General features: G+C 39.2%; 1 protein-coding gene across 1 annotated transcript in view; it reads right to left on the bottom strand.

Moving 5' to 3' along the window:
• CHD7 (chromodomain helicase DNA binding protein 7) overlaps positions 1-9,825 on the bottom strand; it is a 206,345-nt gene extending 196,520 nt beyond the window's left edge. The window contains 1 exon segment of the mRNA XM_032222540.1: positions 9,437-9,825. The gene's annotated coding sequence lies outside the window, so the exon portion shown is untranslated.
• Between the last annotated feature and the right edge of the window lie 7,240 nt (positions 9,826-17,065).

Raw genomic sequence — 17,065 nt, 5'->3', positions numbered from 1 at the left:
CGGAAGAATCAGAATTCTACCAGATATGGGATAATTGGTATAGATGGATGGAGCAAAGAAATAAAAAGCAATGAAAGAATAGAACAACACTCAAAAATAATAGTTATGAGTAAAACAAGGGGGTCATGATTGGTGAAATCAAACCAGGAGGATAGCTGGCATATAGACTGTAGATTAATAGAGAAAAAAGGAAATGATATGAAACAAAAATGGGCTTGTGGAAATACCATCCGCAAGAAAACATAAACTGGGAGTTGAAAGAGACACCTATAACAATAGAAAAAGAAAGGAAGGGGAGAAGGAAGGAAAGGGGGGGGGAGGAAGGAAGTAGAGAATGGAGGGACGAAGGAACGGAAAGGAGTGGAGGGTGGAAGAGAGAGAAAGAGAAGGAGAGAGGGTAGGAAGGAGAAGAAAGAGGGTAGGAGTAGGGGAGAGGTAAGGGAAGGAAGAAGGGGAAGGAGAGGAGGAAGGAAGGAAGTAGAGAAGGAAGGGAGAAAAGAAAAGAACGAGAAAATAAGGTGGTGTCATAGTAGGTGCGAAGGATGGTAAACAAAGCATTCCAAACTATACCTTATAATCTTTTAAATGGAATAATAATAATATAAGAATGGCAAAGAAAAAGAATAACTATATGAATGTATACCTATAAGTGTATGTAAGAGCATAAAGGACAGTAAAAATATAAAGCACAATATAGGTAAATAATATTTGGTCATAAGTAGCTAAGTACAAATAAATAAAGAATTGTACATGGATAACGAATAAGGAGATTATGAACGCAAGGTAGAAATGTATAGAAGGGAAAACACTAACTGCAAAGAAACCGATTCGGAACTGCTGTATGATATACGATGGAACTTATTGTTCCTATGTTGTTTTTAAATCATGTGTTTGTTTCTGTTGATATGCTTATGTGTTTAAAATAAAAATTAATACTAAAAAAAATAATGATCTAACCTGATGGATGTGGTCAGTAGGGCCTACTTCAAGGTAAGTTTCTGTTATAATAGACAGACCTGACCACAGAGATGAATTTTAGGAATGCACTGCTACTCAGTGATGAATACTGTCACTGTTATGTGATGATTCATGCCTATGTATTATGAGCAGACCAATTCCCTACAGATTGCCAATTAAAATTAGTTGCATATTAATGAGGCTCAGCAGCAAAAAGGGAAAACTTGACCTAAGTATACTAGAGAGGACATTCGAAGAAAAATATAAAAAATGTACCAATGAGAACTCTTACATAATTTTAAAAACTATTAAATTGTAGTCAATTAAGTTTCCATACATATACATATAATTAGTAATCCTGAAAACATCATTGTTCATTTAGCAGATGTTCTAATAAATCTTACAATAGATAAGTGTGTGAAAACAAACTTAGAATTCTGCATGTGACTTCATATATGTTTCTATCATACTTTAACATCAAATGTTTTGTTCAATCAAAATAATTTTAAAAACTATTATGTTCCCATTTTCTTTTCTTAGAAAGGCTAGAAAGCCACTATTAGAACATCTTTTCTGAAAAGAGGATATTCTATTAGTACAGACTGGGATTAAATCTTTCCAAAACAGCAGTTTTGACACTATGGATCAAGTGAATCCAGGGCAGCATAACTGGCTTCCAGTTGCATTCAAGGTGTGATTCAAGGTGCTGGTTGTCACCTTTAAAGTTCAAAATGGCTCCTGACTGGGTTATGTGTTTGACTGTTTTTCCCATATTCATCTGCCATTCCAAACAAATTGAACAGGATGAATTTCATTCAGGTCCTAGAAAACGAGTCTTTTCAATTGCTGACCACATGCTCTGAAGTTCTTCCCTTTTGAGACATAGTCTATTCTTTTGTCACAAGTTTCAGAAGAGCTGCCTTTATACTCTAATCCAAGAGAAAGGCATGCTTTAATATTGTTATGTACTAATGAACATATGACTTTGGGCTTTTTAAAAATCTCTTATGATTCTGTTGTAATTTTATTACCCTTGGTGAGCTTATTTACTTGTATTAAGAGTTTGTAAGATGGTTCTGATTGTTAGTCACTCAAGACTTTTGGTACACAAATATTACTACTATAAATAAGGGAGAAAGGAATGATCAATTGTCTATCCTGCAGAATACTGGAAGATAATTAGTGTGGTCTTGTCTACAAAAAGAAAGGAAAGGAAGGTTCAGAACACTACAGACTAGTCAGTATGACATCAATATTTGGTCCAGTGCAGGAGTGGTATACACTTACCTTTACTACCGGTTCACAAATGTGAACGCACACACCACCTCTGCACATCCGCAGATCCTTCTATGCATGTGCTTTTGGTGGGGAAAAAATGACCAAAATGGTGTAGAGCCAAGTGCAGGTGGGCGAAGTCACCCGTGATTTCCACTACTGGTTTGGGCGATCTGGTCCGAATCGGTAGAATACTACCTCTGGTCCAGTGGTTAAGGCACCAGGCTTGCAAGCAGGAGACTATGTGTCATAACCTGTCAAATCAGGGCAACATATTCTTCCTATTCAAATTCTGTTATCACTAATGGGAACTAAATTTTAAAAACAATCAGAAAACCCAAAAAAGCTGCAGAGATGAACAACAAGAGTACTAGAAATTTCATATGAGAAGAAACTAAGAGAAAAGATAGCAGGGAGATCAAGACCTATTAAACAATTCCACAATGCAGAATAGGTAACAATGTATTGTTATAGGAAAGCAAATTGTATGTGAAATTTAGGAGCAATCAATTAATCAAGGTAGCAAATTTTCCTTCAGTCAATGAATTCGAAAAGAGGATAGATAGATTTCTCTCACAGATATTATAGTTTGAATTCCTACAATGAGAATGCACTATGTCAAAAAGATATTTACAGTGTCCAGTACAGTTTCAATAAACTGTCCATAGTAAATGATACTGAGCTATGTAAAACAGAGAAACTCAAATTCCAAAATTTCTATACGAATATACCACTTTCCATTTATTTTTACATTAACAGAGTTGGAAGGGAACTTATAGGTCATCTAGTCCAATGCCCTACACTTGACAAATGGCAGCCCAACCTGTCCTTGAAAGCCTCCAGTGATGAAGCTCCATAACTTCCAAATGCAAGCTGTTCATTGGTTGATTGTTTTCACTGTCAGAAAATTTCTCCTTATTTCTAGTTGAATCTCTTCTTTTTTAGTTTCCATCCATTATTCCGTGTCTGGCCTTCAGATGCCTTGGAAAATAGCTTGACCCCTCCCTCTCTGTGGCAGCCCCTCAAATATTGGAACACTACTATCATCTCAGACACAAGCACTAAGATCAATTTTTTACAAGCTTGATCAAGTTAACATCTATAGCGAAAATTCTCCTATGTCTGCAGAAAGATCTCCTCAAATACTCCTACAGGTCTACTCACTCTGAAAATTTATTCTATGTCTATGATAGAATAAATACAAATTTCATAGAATATTCAAATGTGCTTTTCACTGACTAGTTTTTGCCACTACTTTTTTCAAGTTCCTGATGAACTGATAACCCTAGTGCAGGGGTGTCAAACTCACCTCATCATGGCGGTGTCACGTGTCATATCGGGACTTTTTCCCCCTTTGCTAAACCATGCTTGGCCGTGGCCAGTGCGTGACTCATCCGGCCCATGAGCCGGGGGTTTGACAGCCCTGCCCTAGTGTGTTCATTTCAAACCTCTGTTTTCTTATTCAGGACTACATCTTTTAACCTGACATATTACCCAATTTTTGGTATGTTATATTAGCCAGATTCACTTGCTTGGGAATTATGGATAGATTTGTTCCTTTTATGTACACATTATTCTACCAGACACTCTATCTTGGAACACTAGAAGCCCAAACAGGGAAATTTTGCCAATAATTAGACAAACATGAAATACTGGCAATAGGTTTAAATTCAAGGATCTCATGAGGCCAAACACTATATTTGGCTGAACGAACATCAAATATAGTAGCTCTCAATTTACAACCATTCATTTAGTGACTGTTTAAAGTTACAACACTGAAAAAGGTGACATGACCATTTTTCACACTTATACTATTGTAGCATCTTCACAGTCATGTGATCAAAATTTGGATGCTAGGCAACTATTTTATGACGGTTGCAAAATCCGTGGGTCATATGATAACTTCTTGCCATTTTGTGACAAGCTAAATCAATAGAGAAATCAGACTTAACAAACATATTACTAACTTAACAATTGCAGTGATTCACTTAACACATGTAGCAAGAAAGATAGTAAAATGGGGCAAAACTCACTTAACAACTGTCCTGCTTAGCAACAGAAATTTTGTACTCCACTGTGGTTATAGGTTGAGGACTATCTGTACTATATTGGTAGAATCAGCCTCATAATTCAACTGATTCGATCTAATTTCAAACTGGTTTACCACAATATCAGAAATTCTGATTCATATGGTAGTTACAAAAATTATAAATGTTAAAAAAATGAATTAAAAAGTCCCAAATGAACAAATAAATTTTATATAGCCTACTGAAAATAAGCAAATCAATTCCATTTTAATATATGGTGGATACTACCTAGTCTTTATTCTTAATTTAGGATTTTAAAAGATCAAAATTATACTTTTTAACTGTCTAAAATTTTCATGTATGTACCTAAATTTACATTTACAGAATCAAAAAATAGTACTGAAACTTAGAAACTAATCACTTCGTAACTGTTTAAGAATTTTGGAATGTATTTCAAACTTTAGAATATTTAATTCAGAATTTTTTTTAGATATTAGCAATTATACAAATTGATCAGCGGGATAAAAGAATATTGTATTTTAATGTGAAAACAGTGGTTGGACTCATAATTTATGATATTCTATAATATGATCTAATTCGTTTCGGACTCCAATTGGATGAATAGGCAGTTGTAGCTTATTTAAGAATCATAATACATAGTAACAACTAATCTGCTTTGAACATAAGATGATAAGGACATGCTACAAGATGTGGCTGGTGAGAAAAACTACATATCTTTCCAATCAAATACTGTACCTAAACATTTCAGGCTGTAATCCTGAAAATACTTACCCAGAAATAAGTACTGAAAAAGCATATATACCACTTGCATTACCAAAAAAAAAAAACTTACAATAAAAGAGGCAAGAATGTGTTCTAGTGATGGGTTTCTGAATATTACGTATATTTTGTACTTATCTCAGTATTACTCAATGTATATAATCTGTAATTGAATCTTATAGTAATAGATAAATATGGATGAACATCACTACTTATACAGTATGATTATCCAAAAGAAAATTTCTGGGATACATGTATAAAACATATGGTTGCTTCAAAAAATGTTGACTATCTCTCTGAAAAAAGTAAAAATAAACAGACCATCCAAATATGGGTTGATGGTAATGTATGGGATCAGTACTTCTGCTAATCACCTCTAAACATTAAAATTGGTGCCAGATATATCACTGAATAAAAGTTCCTATATTGAGGATATCTGGTATGTTCCACAGCAAGGATTGTTCCGGACTATGTGGTAATCATGCTTGTTGTGGGTACAACTGTGTTTCCTCAATAGAACATGAAATCTGATATGCAATTTCAAACACCACATACAACGGAATCGCTATTGACTATGGGTTCTAGAGCTATATACAGATGTTTAAGATTGTACATAATTTGCACGGTTGCTCAAGATGTTGCAAATGGAATGTCCACATAAAATCTTGAGCCATATTGAGATATGAGGTTTCTATAACCCAACATGACTGCAAATGACTGGCTTCATAGATCATAACTTGAAGGTAAAGTCTTACAAAAGCTTTGTTGATCCTCCATTTTCACATCTCCCCAAAACAGCTTACAAAAGCTTTCTCCAGCAACTAATGCCACAGAGCTTCAAATTCCTATTAGCTTTAGAAATCAGCGAAAATTTACTTCTATCACTATCTGTTAGAGGGAAAGATATTGTTTTCCTTTTGAATATTATGCTAAGTTCAAAGACTGAGGCATAACTGTAAAGATAAGGCAGACATTCAAAATAGTTAAGGGTATTCCCCTGTCCTATGCTGCAGAAAAACCTTAAAATGCCTCTCAGAATCTACCTTCACCTGAACTTTCAGCACCTGAAAGATGAATTTAGCTTTACATCTGTGAACCTTCGAGAATTTTTCTATCAAATCTTCAAATCAGCAATCAATACAATCTTCTTGGCTTGGAAGTTTTAGAATAATAATATCAATATGTCAAAAATTCTCAAGTTACTGTGAGTAATTTGCTACAATAGAGTTGATTAAAAGATCTTTTTCCTCATAGAAAGTTTTCAGATGTGATGCATTGGCATTTGAAGACTACATTTATTTGCAGATCTTAAATATGCCTGTATCTTATTTCAACAACCATTTATTTTAAACATCAATAAAACATTCCCAACAATAACCTGTTTAAAAATTGCGTGAAAAGTAGCAAGAGTTTCAAAAACTTTTATATTTCTAATTAAACTTAGGAAATTGATAACCTTTACAAAAATGGGACCCTAGATCCTAGAAGTACAGTAAATGTAATAGTAAAAATATGCTATTTGTGTATCTTAAGTATACAGATGTTCTGAAAATGTTGAATTCAGGAGAATAAAAAATATTTTTTTAAAAAACTAGACACTTGCAGTAAGAATTACAATTTCCAATGATTGGTTTCTATGTTTAAAAGAACAACTTTGTCAAAAATAAGTTATATTCTGAATTATTATTAAAATGATGGCCAAAAAAAATCATTTTAAAATATGAGTGACATTCACCTGTTTTACACTTCACATATAATATATAAATATACTCACATCTTCAAACCCAGTGAAAAAGAGTTTGAAGAGATTACGTTTCTTCTTCTCTATTTTAGAACTAGTTATTTCATGATCACTACATTATCTTGCCAATTATGAACATGTGTTCTTCATAAATCAAATCCCACATTTACCATAGTTTTTTTGGGGGGAAACTTTCATAGTCTTGATACAAGTTGTTAGTCTCTGCATATCTTATAAAAGAAGGCAGAATCTCAGTTGTAGTCTAAACAATGTATTCAGCTACATTTAGCCTTTTTATTATCATTGTCAATGAATGGGGCTTAGTCAATTAGCTGCATTTAGGTTAAAGACTGCGAGCCTCTGCTGTTCAGCAGTAAAACCAGCACACTTCAAGCAACAGATGTAGTATACTAACTGGAAAAGTTATGAATCATGGCTTCTACAAAAATAATTAACAACTCTGATTTTTAAAATTAATAATACTCACACAGTACTGCAAACTAACTGGCTTTATAATTGGGATAATCAGCTCCCATGCTGCTAGAGTCATAGTCACTATGATTTTTTTGTCTCCGTTACACAGGATGATCTGTGAGAAAAGAGAAATAGTTCATTCAACTTTTATTCTTGTATTTATGTGCATATTATGATATATAAAAATAGATATTCTTCAAGTAAAAAGATGAGTTACTGCTCAGGAATAAAATTAGGAACTCATTTCTTTTGCAGGTCAGGGGCAATTACTGGTTTGAGATTTCAACTTTCCAAACTGAAATATACAAGGACCAAGTAGTGGGGAAAATCACTTTTTTTAAACTAACCAAGCCTACTAAAAAAGCATATTGAACACCAAACAAAAACAAAGGCAAACTAGAAAGAGTAGACTGTTGCACCTAACATTCCCTTAATATTTTAAAGGAAACTCCCCCTGTCCTGCTACTTTTCTTTTGTCTATTGTCTCCTTAAAGAAACTACTTTCAAGCAAAGCGAGCAATATTCAAAAGTGCTTTGGGGAAACTCTCCAATTTACTGCCTACCCAGATACATCCCATAAGCCTGATGTCTCCCCAGGACTGCCCCATTCTCAGTTTAAGAGGGTGTCAAACGCTCCAGGAGAGAGTGCTCCTTATGCAATACCACCAAGGGGAAAAAAACGAATGCAGTCTAATGATGGCTGCTCCTTCTCCCCGAGACCCACTCACAACACTCTCCCCACCCCCCTCATCAACTCCCCCCGCCAACATCCACCCCTCCAGCGTCCGCTTCTCACTTCCACCAGCCCAGCGCCCCGCACCAACGCACCGACCCACCCGAGCCCAGCAGAAACCAAATCCCTGGCCAGCCCCGCGCCCTCCGCTGAATCAAACCTAAACAGACACACACTCCCTGACCGCCTGGCCTCAAACCACCTTTTCCGCTCACCCTCAAAATGGCCTTGGTTTCGGGAAGGGAGGGGGAAAACTATGGACACCGGAGAAAGCTTCTCGGCGACCCGCTTCTGACCAGGGAAGAAGAGACAGAAGCTCGCAGGCGAAAGGTGGCGATGGGGGGGTGGGGGGGAGAGGGAGAGAAAGACCCGACACGGAGAGAGAGAAAGGAAGCAGACTTGGTCCGCGGGGTTTAAATCTCTATTATGTTGTTGTTGCTGCCGTCGCCAGTCGCTTAGGACAGCGTCTCTCTCTCTCTCTCCCTTCTTCTTTGCCTCTCTCCCTCTCCCGCCTCCCCCTCAGTTTCTTCTTGGGTTGTTAGGAAACAGTAGGGAACCCCTCCCCGCACCGTCCCCCGCGTGTGACTCCCGTTTCACTCCCACTACCAACCTCCCCGCTCCTCTTCAGGGAAGACAAATAACCCCGGCGCAACCTCGTGCCTCTCCCCCACCCACCCACCCACCCAGCGACCAGCACCCCACCCCCGCGCCACCATCACCTCCATTTCCTTCGGCTCCCTCGCGCTCCCTCTCCTCTTTCTCTCCCTTCACTTCTCCCCTCCGCCTCCAACGGCTCCATGTGTCCGCACGATGAGCCCCCGGATCAGGCTAGCTAGCGGGAGGCGGGGAGGGCCGGCCCCCGCACTTTGTTAGCGCTTGTTGTGCTGCCAGGGCCAGGAGCGCTCGGCATGGCCAGCAGGGCGGAGGGAGAGCGTTCCCGGGAGTCTCTCAGCCCTCCGCCTCCACCAACCCCCCACCCCCGCGCCCCCTTCGATTCCACAGCCGGCCCCGCTTCTCCTCCTGCCTTCAAGGAGACTTTCATCCAACTTTTCCTCCTATTTTAATCGCCCTCCAAACTTGCGCTCGAGGAAAGAACCGGGGAAGGAGGGGAGAGGGAAGGAGAGAAGAGGTCAGAAAGAGAAGCGCCGCCGGAGTCGCTCCGGCTCCCGCTCTCCGGTGTGTTCGCTTCCTCCTCCTTCCTTTCTCTCGCCTCCCCCCACCCCACCCCACCCCCACATCCTGAAAAGCTCCTCGGCCGGGGATGCACATGGACCAGAGAGCAGCACCGGCGGAAACCGGGCGAGGATCCGCGCACGCACACACTGGCTCCATTGCTCTCCTTACCCCTCCCCCGACCTGCTGTGGGGCCCGGCCAGCCGGCCAGCAGCTCCAGAGCCGGTGCGCCATTGCCCTCCGGCTCTCCCCGGTTCTCAAAGCGAGGTCACTTACCGGGTCGGGATGGGTTCGGCGCCGTTTTCGGAAGCGGAGCAGGCGGTTGAGGCGAAGCCGGGGCCGCCGGGAGCACCTCTCCCCGCAAACAAACAAACAAAGCAAGCAAGCGCGGGGAGAAGAGACCCCACACAGGATCACACGGACCGGGAGTTGGTTTCAGCCGGGCAATCAAAGCGAGGCAGGCGGATACCCCTGATCCGGGCCGGCCAGGAGGTCACTGAGGTTCCTCGAGGTTTCCACCGGGTCCCGGGTCCGCTTCCCTCCTTTGTGTAATTTCACTCGATTCAAGTTTAATCCGATAGTTCCCGAGCGGCGTCCGCAGAAGCCGAGCGACACACCAGCCAGCCAGGCGGCTGCCGTTTGCTACCGCCCCCTGCCTGTCCCGCTCGCTGGCTCCCTCCGCCCGCCACGAGGCGCGGCCCCCGACGCCACTATCCACCCTCCTTCCCGTGGGCGAGCGGGAAGGGAGGAAAGAACGCGCACTCCCAAGGCTCCGCCCCTTACGTCATCAACTGTTGGCATAATTTATGCAAGAATCCAGACCTCCTAAAAAGCGGGGGGGGGAGGGGGAAGGTCACTAACCTCTCCCCCCACCTCGCGGTGGCCTTTTCAGTCCGAGAGGAAGCTCCTCCCATCCCCTCCCGGGAGAGGAGGACGCAGGGAAGATGTGTAGTGGGGGAGGGGACGTCAAATGTTGACAGGGCGCTGGGGACACAAGCGCTCAGGCAAGTCAATACCCGGCTCTCGGCTCTCGCATCGCTCCCTCCTTCCCTCCCGCCCATCGAGGAGAGGAAAGAGGAGGTCGAGTTTAACGTGCCGCTACAGAAGCGGCAGCGGCGCCCTTCCTTATCTACTTGCCCCGCGGGCTATTGCCCGAGAACCCCCGAAAGGAAAGGCGGCATTTGCCGGAGTCCTCGTGGCTTCCCGCAGACCCAGCGTTAAGTTGCCCACACAGAAGCTGCCTCGGCCGGCAGTTTGCTCCTGCTGCGGCTGCTTTTCTTGGCTTGGAAAAGTTTTTCGACCTGCACGAGCAGGGAAACTTGCTTGTCGGTTATCAAGTTGGGAAAGAATAAAGAAAGGCACCTGCAAATAAGAGCCCCTCGCAAATCTTGAATTTTCCGCTTCAGCGAGGAGCCGGTTGCTGGGAATCCGTCTGTTAACAGCGCAGGATCCCTCAACACGAGATGACGATTTCTCCCGTGAGCGAATCCTCGGGGCTCCCCCGTCTGATCCCTTCGCGATATTTGGGGGCATCGTGATCAGGTTCATAGGGATTGTAGTCACCAAATCTAGTAGCTTTGTTTTTTAAGAAACACGAGGTCTTGGATATGCTCTTTCCAAGCTCCATTAGAACTGCCTCAGTGGTACAGCATGTGCAATAAATACTAAAAGACAGGATGCAGGGTGATGTGAACCTGTCAGAAATTATTATGGGAGTCTTGCCCATGAATTCCGTAAGACAAATGGCCACGTGCTGAAGGGCATCTTCTTTTTCCATTATGGCTCCCAAGAGATCCCTGGGTATAACATACAGGGGGAGAAATTCTAATATATCCCCTGAGTTGTAAGGACTATGAAATGTTAAAGTCTATTGGTATTGGACTGAGCAGAAGCATTGCCAGGATGCCCACTATTCCCAAATTAAAAATACTGAAAGAGATTAATATATTTTTGTAAGGTATCTGAATGTGGTTATAATTATACAGGGCAAAACTTAACATTTTTAAAGAGTTTAATTGGAAGATATCACAGTATGCCTTCAGAAGTTAGAGTGAAATAAGTTACCCAAGTTAACAGACAGGGAGTCCAGATGAATACTGTGGTTAGGTCACTGGCCATTTTGTTCCAAGTCCTTGTGTATGAATCACCAAAATCCAGTTTGCTAGCTATCATTCCTACCATCTACTGTTACTTTTCTGATAGAGTTGAGTTCATTATTTAGTTCACAGTTTTTTATATGTGAAACTGGCAGAGTAACGTGCACATTTAAAATATCTTGTTCAATTATTAGAAGCACCTTTTCAGCGAGTAATGCACTGAAGATGGTGTCTGATATCAAATTAGAATATTGGTCCACCTAACTCAGGTTGAGCTGGCCTGCAGGATTTACATACATTTAAAATTCCTACTTTTGCATGAAATGACAGGAAGCTTCTTTTAATATAAACTGATAACAACAGATTGACTAGGTGACTGAAGCTCTGAATGTGGAGTTTACCAGTTAGCTGTTGCATGTTGCCCATGTAACGTTAGAGTTAGGTTTGTTCGAGATAAATTGCTCCAGTAAATATGGCAAAATACTAATACTAAGCAGCTTAACATACCAACTTCCTGTTTCTATGTGCTTCATCTCTCTAACAAAAAAAGGTATGCAAATCACCAGGAATTTGTGAAAAGTTAGGATGAGAAAAGAGACAGGATTAAAGTATGGAAGACATAGAAACATCATCTGGGACTATCTCTTGACTGCTTGAGATGTCCAGACATTATGAGTATTGAAGGTATTAAACTAGTTATTTCTCAGATCATTATAATGTTTATATAGCATAACTATTTCCAAAAATGGAGAAAACGGAGGCTACATGAAGTACTAATCAATTTGACATCAATAGTTGAGAACTTTTCCTAAAAATTATAAAGTAGTACCATGGATATTCAAAGAATGTTCATCATGGTTGTTCATTAAATTGAGAAGTACAATAAAGTTCAAATACCTATTTAAATATTTTATTATGAGTTGGACTAAGAAATGGGGGAATCTTTATCACATTTGGATAACATAAAATTGGAGAGAGCAGCTAATACTGAGGGATCTTTGGGGCTTTTTGAGTTTGTTGTTTTCTTGCAGAACACTGATGATGTAGTTTGGGTAATGAAACTCTGCAAGAAAATAAGCAAGCTCAGAGAGTATCGAAGACCCTTCATTTCAACCCTGAACTACAAATATTGTCCTTTATTGGTACAGTTAATACTCTAGAAGACAGAAATAACCTTCATAAGAAACAAATACTGTATATCACATAGATCTATTCTGCACTGATCAGATCCATCACTACTAAGTCAACTTCTGGGTACTGCACTTAAGAAACATTCAGACAAACTAGAACATAATCAGAGAAGTGTAATAAAAATGATCAGAGACTAGAAACTAAAACCTATAGAGAAATTAAGAAGCTGCATGTTTAGCCTTGAGAAGGATAACTGAAGAGAGATACAACATTCTTGAAATATATGAAATATTACACACCACACACACACACACACAATAAATCCTGTTCTCAATAATTTCAGAGTTGTCATAGAATGACAGTTTTAAATTATAGGAAGGTAAATTTCATATGAAGTTTAGGGGAAAGAAACAATTTGACCAAGAGGATGCTAGCTCTTCTTCACTGACTGAACAAAAGCAAAGGTTAATGGTCAGTCTGCTGAGAATGCTTTAGTTTAGTTGTTACACAGAAAAGGGAATGGGTAAATGGCCTAAATATTTCTATGGTTCTATGCATATATGCAAACCACTATCTATGGCACAAAATCTGTGGCATTTTCTTTGATATGTTTGTATTATTACCTTTGTATAATGGTTTTAACTGTTAGTTACCCAGATTCATGAATTTAAGATGGGCATTCATATACATTCAAACAATAAATGCATTCAATCAATCAGAATTCAAATTAAAGCCTTAACACAAGCATACTTTGGAAGAGTTAGGAAAAAAGGCCTGTACATTTTTATTGATTGGATGAATTCATTACCACATATCTTGTAGCAAACATAAGATTCCAGTTTAGGCAGCTGGTAAGATTTTGTAGTTTCCAAGAAGCATAATATAAAGTTGGAAACATACTTATAAGGAATCTTAAAACAATCAAATCCTTTTATTTTCTCTAAAAGATATAAAGCAAAAACATATATTTTATATCTTCAGACAAAAGACTCACTTAATCTTACAGAATTTCTTGCAAGTTAAAGACAAAAGTTAACTGAATTGAAAATTCAATTGAGAATTGAAAAAGTTTTACTTTCCATACTAGAAAAAAAATTAAGCTATGCGTTTTCTTGACAAGATTTTTCAGAAATGGTTTGCCATTATCTTCTTCATAGGACTAAAAGAAAGTTACTGGCCCAAGGTTACTCAACTGTCTTCATGCCTAAGGCAGAAGAGCCACCTGGTTTCTAGCCTGATGCCTTAACCACTAACCAAACTAGCTCTTGTGCTAGGTATTAGGCCACTAGTAAATAGTGGAAGGAAGAGCACACTAACTTTTTTCTTCCTGATAGAAAAGCAAAACAAATATAATACAGAATGAGTTTGGAATCTCAATGCAATACAGATATTCCTCAACTTATGATCACAATTGAACCCAAAATTTCCATTACTAAGCAAGACAGTTATAATTGAATTTTGTCCCATTTTATGAACTTTCTTGCTACAATTGTTAAATGACTCACTGCAGTATTAAGTTAGTAACATGGTTGTTAAGTGAACCTGGCTTCCCATATTGACTTTGCTCGTCAGGTCGCAAAAGGTGATCACATAACCACAGAACACTGCAAATGTCATAAACACATGCCAGTTGCCAAGCATTCAAATTGTGATCACATGACCATGGGAATTCTGCAACAGTCGTAAGCGTGAAATGGTCATAGGCCACTTTTTTCAATGCCATTGAACAGTCACTAAAGGAATAGCTGTAAATTGAGGACTACCTGTCTATACTGTACTGCAGTACAATACAGAATTGTAATAATTTATTTATTTATTTACTTATTTCTCAAATGAACATGGCTGCCCATTTAACAAAACAACATTACTCTGGGAATGTACAACGATCTAAAAAATAGTTATATAATAATTACAAAGACAGATTTACTTGGAATGCTTACATCCTACAACAATACCACTAATACTATCAAACCATAAACATCTACCTAATCCAGATCCTTGGGACAGGACTCAATAAATTGATAAAAATGCTAATTTGAGTCGAGTATCTGGCTAACTGTGCAATAAACTATAAACACCATCTGAAATAGAATTGCTGTTCAACACTGTCCATCTATACAGCCAAGATATTGCAATGGAGTTTGGACTGGACAATGTGCATGCTTACCACCAAATGAAGAAAAATAGTGATGTCAAGATGCCCTAGGGAAAGAACATCAAGAGTCTGGATTAAGATTGCTACCAATACCTGGGTATCCTTCAATGTCAAGCATCAAGCATACTGAAGTCAAGAATAAGGTTAGAATGAATATATTAAGAGAGTGAGAAGGTTCTTAAAGTCCAAACTAATGGAACCAATACCATCAAGACAATTAACACCTGGGCAATTCCAGTATTAGATACACATCTGGAATAATGAAACGGATTCAAGCATAACTAAAAGCCCTGGATAGGAAGACCAGGAAAGTAATAATAATGAATCTTGTCCTTCATTCATGCAGGCAATGTTTGTCAGATACTACTGTCCAAGGAAAATAAGTGGGCATGGAATGTTCAAGTACCTCAGATTGTTGAAGGGGGGAAAAAAACCATTGGAAGGATACCTGAACAACAGTGAAGAAGATGCACTGAAGCTAGAATACCAAGGCGGCTGACTGAGTACAGGAGAGACCAACTGACCTACAAAAAAAGACCAAATGAAGAACAGAAAAGAGGCATGGGAAGACAAAGCATTGCATAACCAGTATATTAAAAAAGTAGGGGGAAACGATAATAGCAAGACCCAACAATGGCTAAGAGCAATAAAGTTGAAGAAGAGACAGAGGGGGGGTATTCTGGCTGCCACAAGATCAAGTCTTAAGAACAAATGCATACAAGGTAAGAGAGAAAACTGTTGAGAAAACAGCAACAGATAGCAACCACCACCTCTGCAAAGAAGCTAAAGAGACAGTGGATTACCTGGTTAGCTGCTGCAAGATGTTTGCCCAGACTGATACGAACAACACTATGACAAAGTAGCAACAGTGGTGCATTAGAAGATCTGCAAGAAATCTATCTGTCTGCAAGCAAGAACTGATGGGAACATGAAATAGAAAATGGAGTTAAAGTGCTCTGGGACTTTGTAATTCAAACAAACAAGCATCTGCCACATAATAGGTATCCTGCCACATAATGACTTAACAATTTGTCAATAAGACAAAAAAGTCTGATTGTAGACATGGCAATACCTGGAGACCTCAGAATAGAAGAGAAAGAAACTGCAGAAGATAACAAAATACAGTCTCTCAGATAACCCAGTTCCATGCCATTTAGGGCTATAAAGGTGACCTTGGAATCCAGAGACAAACTGGTAACCAATGAAGCTCACAGAGCAGAAGTGTAGCATGTTCTACCAAAAACACATAACTGCGCTACTACACTTTTGCACCAGCTGAAGTTTCCAAATACTCTTCAAAGGCAGCCCCACATAGAGAGCATTGCAATAATCCAATGAGGAGATCACTTGTGAATGAGTGCCATATAGGGCCCCTCAGTCTAGGAATAAGATAATTCATATATATATATATATATATATATATATATATATGTGTGTGTGTGTGTGTGTGTGTGTGTGTGTGTGTGTGTGTGTGTGTGTGTACGCACGTACGTATGTATATACATACACATACATACATACATATATACATACATACATATATATGTGTTAAGTGCCTAAGTTCATTGATTTCCAATAGATTGAGAAGCTTAACTAATATTTATACAGATATGTCATGTAATATTCAGATATATCAGCATGAATACATATTTTTAGTATGTGCTTCTTTCAATGGTCACACAACCTAGCTTTTGAGTTATTAGGTCTGAGAGTATATTGGCTATAGTTTTTGTTAAACATGGGTATTCCACATCTGTTGAACACATATTTCCATGCTGTGAATTCCACATCTATTGCCCCAGTTCACACTATCATGTGAGTCTTTTAAGTACATGTCACAATTCAATCTGTACTATTCCACTCACCTCTTTCTTTCATTTCTTGCAGTTTACAGGTGTCATTTTCAAATAAGTATTTTCAAGTTTTTTTGCCATTCTGCACTGCCATCAGAAATTCCTTAGTGCAAGTCATTATTACAATTCATGCATTTCAGATTTTCTCAGAGCAGGCACTGGATACGTCTTACAGCAAGTCATGACACACGTTCATACATTCAGAGACAATATATAACCCCTCTCTACCCCCAAGTAGCTTCTAATTTCTAATATAATACTATACATATGGATGACCTGAAATGGGCATGAATCCACATTTCTCTGGTGATAAGTACACAAAGATACTGATATTTTGGTTTAGTCTTCAGATGCATGCTGTTCAGGAATTCCAGCATTCACTGGTAGCCAGCACTTAATAAAACAGACTCTTGAATGTACAGAATAGCAGATACTTCTTTAGGGATGAAGTAGTAAGAGGTTGCCAGATTGATCTATGTTTTGGAATAGAACACTTTATGAAACACAAGTTCTTAATGGGCCACAGATATTGTAGTGGATTATGTATTAGAAAATTTTGAAAAATGATTTTCAAAAAGTTGAATCTGTACTGTATCAGTCATTTGATCAATTACGGCCCTCTGCAAACTGTAATTTGGATCTGAAGGAAAGAAGGTTTAAGAGACATTTA

This window comes from Thamnophis elegans, chromosome 8 (assembly GCF_009769535.1).
Source record: "Thamnophis elegans isolate rThaEle1 chromosome 8, rThaEle1.pri, whole genome shotgun sequence".
Classification (NCBI taxonomy): Eukaryota; Metazoa; Chordata; class Lepidosauria; order Squamata; family Colubridae; genus Thamnophis; species Thamnophis elegans.
This window is presented reverse-complemented; position numbering and strand designations above follow the sequence as displayed.